The sequence below is a fragment of the Crocodylus siamensis genome, chromosome 11 (assembly GCF_052110815.1).
Source record: "Crocodylus siamensis isolate JL-2025a chromosome 11, ASM5211081v1, whole genome shotgun sequence".
Lineage (NCBI taxonomy): Eukaryota > Metazoa > Chordata > Crocodylia > Crocodylidae > Crocodylus > Crocodylus siamensis.
Window position 1 is genome coordinate 26,606,017 of NC_143405.1, and position 8,687 is coordinate 26,614,703.

Genomic DNA, 8,687 nt, shown 5'->3' on the forward strand with positions numbered 1-8,687 from the left:
AAAAGGGACAGGCAGCCCCCGCAGCCAAGAGCCAGGGGCTCCATCTGCGTGGAGCCCGGAACCATGGGCTCCGTCTGGGTGGCCGTCTCTGAGGTGCCCAGTGGAGGGGTTTGTTGCAGGTAGGTCTTGCTTGCCCAATCTTATTTCCTTTTATGACCAGGTGACCTATCATCTGGACAAGGGAGAGGAGACTGATGTCATATATCATGACTTCAAAAAAGCCTTTGATCTGGTATCCCATGATCACCTCTCGGCGAAACTGGCCAACTGTGGCCTTGGGTCCACCACAATCTGCTGGCTGGGGAATTGGCTCCATGGCCGGACCGAGAGGGTGGTGGTTGACGATAGTCAATCATCATGGTGCCTTGTGACCAGTGGGGCTCTGTCCTTGGACCCATATTGTTCAACATCTTCATTAATGATGTGGACATTGGAGTCGGAAGTGGACTGGCCAAGTTTGCCGGTGATACCAAACTCTGGGGTAAAGCATCCACACCTGAGGACAGGAGGGTGATCCAGGCTGACCTTGACAGGCTCAGGAAATGGGTGGACAAGAACCTAATGGTGTTTAACGCCAAAAAATGCAAGGTTCTCCACCTTGGGAAGAAAAACCTGTAGCATCCCTATAGGCTCAGCCATACTATGCTGGCTAGCACTATGGATGAAAGACACTTGGAGGTCATGACTGACCACAAGATGAACATGAGCCTTCAGTGTGATGCTGCGGCTAGTAAAACGAGCAAAATGCTGGCTTGCATCCATAGATGCTTCTCAAGCAAATCCCAGGACGTCATTCTCCCCTTGTACTCGGCCTTGGTGAGGCCAAAGCTAGAGTACTGCATCCAGTTTTGGGCTCCACAATTGAAAAAGGATGTGGAGAAGCTTGAGAGAGTCCAGAGAAGAGCCACGCACATGATCAGAGGTCAGGAAAACAGACCTTACGATGACAGGCTGAGAGCCATGGGACTCTTTAGCCTGGAAAAGCACAGGCTCAGGTGTGATCTGGTGGCCACCTATAAGTTTATAAGGGGTGTTCACCAGGATCTGGGGAAAAGCTTGTTTACCAGAGCGCCCCAAGGGATGACAAGTTCGAATGGTTATAAACTCCTGCAAGACTGTTTCATGCTGGACATAAGGAAGAATTTCTTTACTGTCCGAGTCCGCAAGGTCTGGAATAGCCTGCCATCGGAGGTGGTTCAAGCGCCTACTTTGAACACCTTCAAGAGAAGTTTGGATGTTTATCTTTCTGGGTTCCTATGACCCCAGCTGACTTCCTGCCCCTGGTGCAGGGGGCTGGACTCAGTGATCTTCTGAGGTCCTTTCCAGCCCTAATGTCTATGAAATCTATGAAATTTGTGTCACGTGTAGCTGCATCCATAGGTGATCTGGCACCACCATGGCCCAGGAGAGCATAGTGCCTACAGATGGAGGCCCTAGGATCAGCACACATCCCCACAGCACAGAGCCCTTGGACTCCAGCCAGTTGGGGTCCCTCATTCAACATGATGCCCATGTCCCACACGCAATCTCTTTCTATGCACTGCTTTTCCCAGAAAAGCTCCAAGGCTTAGGGTTGAAGGAGCAGAAGCAGCTGGGCCTGGCATTTCATGGTTGAGCCCTGTGCTCCACAAGGCCTGATATCTGACCCCTCAGCCCAGTGATACAGCCAGACCCATTTGAAAGGCTCTGTCAGGACTGGAGGTGGGGAAGAACAAAACACCCCTACTTGACCATGTGTGATGGCCAGAACCAGAGGGATTAATAAGCAATAAATATGTGCTTCTTGGAGGTATTTGGTATTTTGCCTAAACAGGTAGTATTAGTTCATATAAAGCTTCTAAGTTTGTAAACTGCAAATGTAACTTGTCTATCATAAGTTTACCCAAAATGATAAATTAACTGTTCATGGAATTGACTGGGCACCATAAGCAAAGCTGTAGCTGCAAGATTAGGAGACCTAACGGTTTTTTGCTCAGGGTTCAGCCTTGATGATAAAAACTGGATCCAACTGCCTGGCACACCCAACACATTCCAGGAAAGCACATCCCAAGAAAGCATATTCAAATGATACCTAAAAGGGGTTGGGGCTTAGGTGGAGCAATGTCAATTTCAAACCTAACGGTGCTGCATCATAATTTGCTTATTGGATAAATCCGAGTCTGGGTAGTAACCTTTTATGAGAATTTTAACACCTTTGAATCCGATAGGGTAACAGCTATAAGGTAACATTGTGAGTGGCTCTGTCGCGCCCCGAAGACCGGTGTACCCTTGACCTGAGAGCCTTGGTCAGCATGACCGGCTTGGCACGAAAGGGATCAGTGATTGGACAGGTGGGTGTTAACGGCGAGTAGGAGTCAGGTGACTTAAAGTGTATTGGTTACATAGAAAGTTTATTTTACTTACGCCACTGATGGTTGCAGCATAGGCATAAGAGTTGATTTGTTCAGTTACAGCATGCAGATATCATATTACCCAGCATTTACAGGGTGGGTAAGAGGCTTGCTTGTTACAGGTTCTGAGTGATTCACACAAGCTGTCACAGTCTGCGGACTACCGAGAGCTTGACGAGAAAAATATACAAGCTGGCAAAAAGAAAAAAGAAAACGGGGGTACGCCTGGAAAAAAACCGGGGGCGGGGAGATATTGTTTGTGAATAGCTTATTCACAAACTGTACTTTCTGAGTGTGTACGCAGTTCTCCGCTTTGGGTGGAAATTCTTTCAGAGTTATACTCGGCAAGGTAGTCAATTACTACACGCCAGGCATGAATAATTAACAGGCTGGCAATCGTGCTTTCTTTGTTCGCTCAGGTTTCAGAAAAGGGGGGGTAATTTTTTTTGCTTGGGTGGTACTGAGCCTGTTTGGTCACAGGAGGGCAAGTATAGTACATTATTTAATTTTACAATTTTATTAAAGTTAGCTAATCTTGTTACCATAGGTACGATACTTTTTTGACGTCATAGGACTGAGTTGTATACAATCCAAGGTTAGCTTCTCTCTTGTATGGGAGACTCAAGTGATTTGAAATGAGGCACAGACAAGGGTGTGTGCATGCGGCACTGTTAATACAGAGGGATAGACTACAATTACAGAGTTTGCTGTGTTAGCCTCTGACCTGTTTGCCATCGGCATCTGAAATCAAAGACTTCGATCTTTGACAGCTCTAAAGCCAACATATTAGCATAAGACTAGGTATAAAAAGCATGCGCATCAGGTAACCAGCAGGAAGGAGGGAACAGAATGGTCATTTCTGTTCCATGCCTGGACTCCTGGTGTGAATAAGGATCGGATCCTGATCAAGGGACCTTCCCCAGTAATCCCTCCGACAGCATGGATCGGGGACGCCTGACTTCGCTGGAATCACTTGACACACACCTGGCATTGAGGGACTATCGATAAGTTACCAACCCATGTCTGTCTAGCTGTTGTTTTGAACAGCCCAGTGGCTAATACCCTCACAGTGCCTAGTTGACCTGCGACAAAACTGATCTATCAGTTGTTATTATCTGTTATTTACTATTAGCTCTTTAATACTGCATTATCTGCTTATCACATTTATCTTTCTGTTAACTGTTGTGTGTGTGTAAGCTATAATAAATTTGCCTTCACACCCAACTTTCCCTCCTCAATCCAAAACTGAATCAAACAGCCGAGTTGGCCTGTGATAAATTGATACACTCACAGTGCCCAGCTGGCCTGTAACACCCATGCTGAAGGAGTGGATGTCCCCACTCACTTCCTTCAAGAAACCCAGGCTCTTCCTTTGGGATGGGGATGCCCTTCCTGGCTGGGGCATGGCCAGGCATTGAGACCTACACTTTCTTGCAGATCTGGGGCAGCAGTGGAAGAATTAAAAGCATAAACTTTGCAGTACTGGAGAGGCATGGCCAGGTCCATACTTACAGTAAGGCCAGCTGCAGAGCCCACTGCTCTCATGGCACCCACTTCACTACCAGCCCTGAGCTGTGACCTTGCCCCTCCCAAGACAGGCCTCCCTTAAGCCACTCTTTCTCAAGCCCTTCTTAACCTTGGTGCCCCAGCCTATTTGCTACTGTCCCTGCTTTTCTCAAGCTGGCAGTGCCTGCCTGCCACTGTGTGCTCTGGGACTTAGCCAAGGGTGCTGGGGTATGTTTAAAGTTAGCAGCCCCAGTGCAATTCTACTCCTAGGCATGGAGGAGGGATGCTGAGGCTCACCCTTTCTAGCCCTACCTCAGCACCACCCTAACAGTGCCCACCACCTACTGAAGGGGTGTTTCAGACATAGAAGGCCAAGTGCAACAAGGCAGATATCCTCCCTCCCCACTTCCCCAGCAAGGCTATACTGCTGGAGCCTCAATCCAATAGAAACCCAGTTGGAGCAGGCACTTAGCCCAGCCCCATCTCTCTCTACATCAGATCAGTTTGGCTGTCTAGTCTGGTCCAGCTCAGAGACAGAGCTCCTGTATGTGGCTGAGAAGAGATGGCCCAGGATACAGCTTGTGTTCCCCCCATGATGCTCCAAGGTGCAAGAAGGTGGAGGTGCCGCAAGGGGCAGGCAGACAAGGTACAATCCCCAACCATTAAAGTGCCTCCCCCACCACACCCCACCTCCTGGAGTGTGTCTATAAATGCTCCAAATTCTTCTATCTGGCCCGTGGCTACACTTTTGAAGGAGAATTGTGTCTGCCCCATGGCTGCCCTGGCTTTTGGCACCTCTCAGCCTTCTCCCTTCCCCATGCCAGTTGGCTGCAGCAACAGCAGCCATTCCCCTCCCTGGCCCTCCTGGTTCCACCCCCCAACCCCCAGTGCATGCTCCAAGGTAGGGGTTACTGAGCTCCTGGCCAGGCTTCTGCCCTGCAAGCCTGTCTGTGCGCAGCTCCAACCCTGCAGCTGTTTGCAGATCAGACAACTCATCCCCATGCAAGCCTAAGCTCAGGTAAGGTTCTTCATGCTGGAGGGAGCACAGGGGGGAAGCGGGCCAAGAGCCTTGGGTTATCTGGGCTCTGCCAGGCTAGGGCCTTGTAGGGACATAGGTGCTGCTAATGCAGTGCTGTGCTGTGTTCCTGCGCACTGCTTCAGGCTGCACGATGTGGGCGCAGCTCCTGCCCTACCCTGGTGTGGTTCCTGCCTGACTCTGAGTCCCTGGTACACTGCCGGGTTGGGCAGGAGTCATGCCAGCTGCACCCATGGGGCCAAAGTGATGCACAGAAATTGACACACAGGAGCACAGAGCAGCCCCAGCCCAACCCAGCCAAATACTGGGAGTCAGGGTGAGGGAAGGGTACCAGGGAGAGATGGGGAACACAGCACAGCACTGGCCCAGCTGGGCCCAGATAACACAAGGCTCCCAGCCCCCTTCCCCCTGCACCCACGCCCCCACCCTCAGTCACTGGCAGGTAGCCAGGCTGGGCCAGCGCTGCACTGTGTTCCTATGTCCTGCTTCCAGCCATATGGGCACAGCTGGCTTGTAGGGCTGTGAAGCAGCACCCTTCTGTTTCAACTTGAGATCTGAGGTTTCGACAGAACAGTGTTTCATTTCGAATTTCATTTCAATTAGAAACTGCTGTTCTGTTTCGCTTTGTTGAAACAGTGATGCTGTTTTGACATTTTGCCCATTCACTATAATGGGGAAGCTCAAAACAGCTTTTCTCATCTGGCATGCAGGTGGGGGCCCGCAGTTCCAGGAGGGCTGTGGGCCCCTGATCTGCCTGCCAGCTGAGAGAGGAAGCCGGGTGCTGCCACCTGGGACCAGGGAGCTGGGGAAGGGAACTGAGCTCGATCACTCAGTTCCCCTCCCCTGCACTACAATTGGGCTGGGGAAATGAACTCAGGCCAGCTGGGATCATAGCACTGGTGGGGGGAACTCAGCTGGGGCTCAGTTCCCTTCTCCTGCACTGCAATTGGCTTCACACAGCCCGGCCGCAGGAGGTGGGGAGAGCCAGGGCTGCACTCCTAGCTGAGCCACACAGGGCTGTGGAGCCGCTGGTAGCACAGCCCTGGTTCTCCCCTGTCTCCCACCACCTGGCTGCTTCAAAACTCAAAACGTTTTGAAACTTTCAAAAAAGACCTCTTTTTCACCCTTGTTCCCCTTTTCTTCAGTGTCCCCGTTCCTTGTGCCACACCATCAGGCATCTGGATATCTTGTGACTGCATTGTCTTCACTGCCATAAATTTCAATTCTCTTTAGTCCAGAGATTCCAGGCCTCCATGTAGACTCATCACAACACACTCAGTTGCCCAGTTGTCCCCTCTCTGGGACACTGATGTTAACTGGCTTTACCACTTTTGTAGGTCGTTCTGGCTGGCAGCTCAGTGCCGCCTCTTGCACAGGTGTCTCCAGCCAGCTTTGAAGCCACCCGCTGTGGAATGACATCATTAGGCAGTGCCACAAGCCACACACCTGTCTCAGGTAAGTTTTTCTCTGAGGTTTCTTCCCTCAAACAGGGGCCAATACTGGATCCCCTTTTACAAGTAGTCATCCTTGTTCCATATTGATGATGATCTGGCCGTATCATTTTTTCCAAAAAGAACAATCAGTAGATACTACCCAGCTCCATACAATCCTCTTTGACCTCAGGTCTGTCACACATGTCTTTGCTTTCAGCAGACAGCACATTCTTTGGTTCACTTTTGTGACATCAATCTATTCCCACTCCTCCTTCCATCAGAAAACCATCTTGTCCTTTCATCTCTCTAAAATTGTATTTAATCTACCTTGGATTCTAGCCGTCATCTCTCTTTCCCTCATAGAACAAGAGTTTGCACCTGCAGCAGCATCCTCCAGTTTGGCCTCTTCCTGTCTTGAGGGACAGCTTCACTTGTTGAATTTGGTCATAATGTTGGTATATTAGGATCATAGGAACACAGGAAAGTAGGGCTGGAAGAGATGCCATGAGGTCATCTAGTCCATCCCTTGCTCAAGGCAGGGTCATCCCTGACTAAACTATCCCAGTCAAGTGTCTGTCCACCCTGCTCTTGAAAATTTCCAGAGATGGAGATTCCACTACTTCTTTAGGGAGCCTGTCCCAATGCTTGAGCACCTTCATAGTCAGGAAGTTCTTCCTAATCTCCTACCTAAATTTCCCCTGCTGCAGCTTGAGTTCATGACTCCTAGTCCTGTCCCTTATGCCCACAGAGAAAATCTTATGTCCATCCCCTCAGTAATCACCCTTCAGGTGTGTGAGAACAGTAATAAAATTCCCCCTCAGGCTTCTCTTTTCCAAACTAAATAATCCCTGCTTTTTCAGCTGTAACCCGGGCTCCAAGACGTACACCCTCTCCAACTGAAGGGATCAGAGCAGGTGCACAAGCACTGTGGGAGGTGTAGGGACCCTCCTTCCCCTATAGAGCAGAGCCAGGCCACCAATGGGGACTTAACCATATCCCTTTTAATGAGAAAACAGTAGTGGGAACATAACATGTATAAACCAGGGGGCTTAGTGGACACTACAACACCCCGAGGGGGCAGGATTCAATAAAGGTTAGGCACTTACAATCATACACATATTCCTCCAGTTGAAAAAAGACAGGTTTAACAAAATATAAAACCAAACAGCAGAACAAACAATACTGGTTGGTGAAATATAAAACGCACAAAATACAAAATGTCAAATAACAAGAAATATAGGGCGTAGGTATCTGGAGGGGCGGGAAAGGGAAAACACAATGATCCCCTTCCATTGTAACAAGAATTTCTCCCTGCCACTTCACTTGCCCCAATTCATCGTGGTAGAAACTCTACCACACAGCCACCGCTGCTGGTACTGCTCTAAGTTGCTAGGGGTTTTCACCTTCCAGGATCCCCTGCCTCATGTCGAGCTTCCTGGACTCTTGCTGGAGCTGGGTAACCTCTCCTGCTGGCTGCAGCTTCTTGTAGGGGATCCTGGAGCCCAGGGGGAGTCTCTCCTGCTGGCAGCATGCCACACTGCTGAGGGTCCCACTGCTGCCTGCAGGTCCTGCTCTTTCAGGCTCTTCTGGGGCAACTGCTGCTGGCCCAGCTCTTGCCAGCTCTTTGAAACTCCTTCCTTGTGGTCCTCGCTGGTCTCCAAGTCAGCTGCGCTGCCTCTTTTATCCCCCTCCAGGTGACCCGAGGGGCAAATCAGGGGACATGGAGGGTGAATCTCTGGGGCCTGATTGGTGAGGAAAGGGAATCCCAAGCCCTCCAATCATCTTTTGCACTTTCATAGTTTCATAGCTTGTAGGGTCAGAAGGGACCTGAGCCAGGTGATTATCCAGCCTCCTTTTGAAGACCCCCAGGGTAGGAGTGAGCACCACTTCCCTTGGAAGTTGGTTCCAGATCCTAGCCACCCCCACAGTGAAGTAACGCCTCCTGATGTCTAATCTGAATCTACTCTCAGTCAATTTATGGCCGTTTTTCCTTGTTACTCCTGGTAGTGCTCGGGGGAACAGGGACTCTCCCACTGCCTGCTGGTCTCCCTTGGTCAGTTTGTAGACAGCCACCAGATCCCCCCTCAGCCTTCTCTGGTGGAGGCTGAACAGGTTCAGGTCCCGTAGCCTCCTCGTAGGGCCTGCCCTGCTGCCCCCTGATCATGCGAGTGGCCTCCTCTGGACCCTCTCCATGTTGTCCACATCCCTCCTGAAATGCGGCGCCCAGAACTGGATGCAGTACTCCAGCTGCGGCCTGACCAGTGCTGCATAGAGGGAGAGGACCACCTCCTTGGACCTGCTCATGATGCATCTGTGGATGCA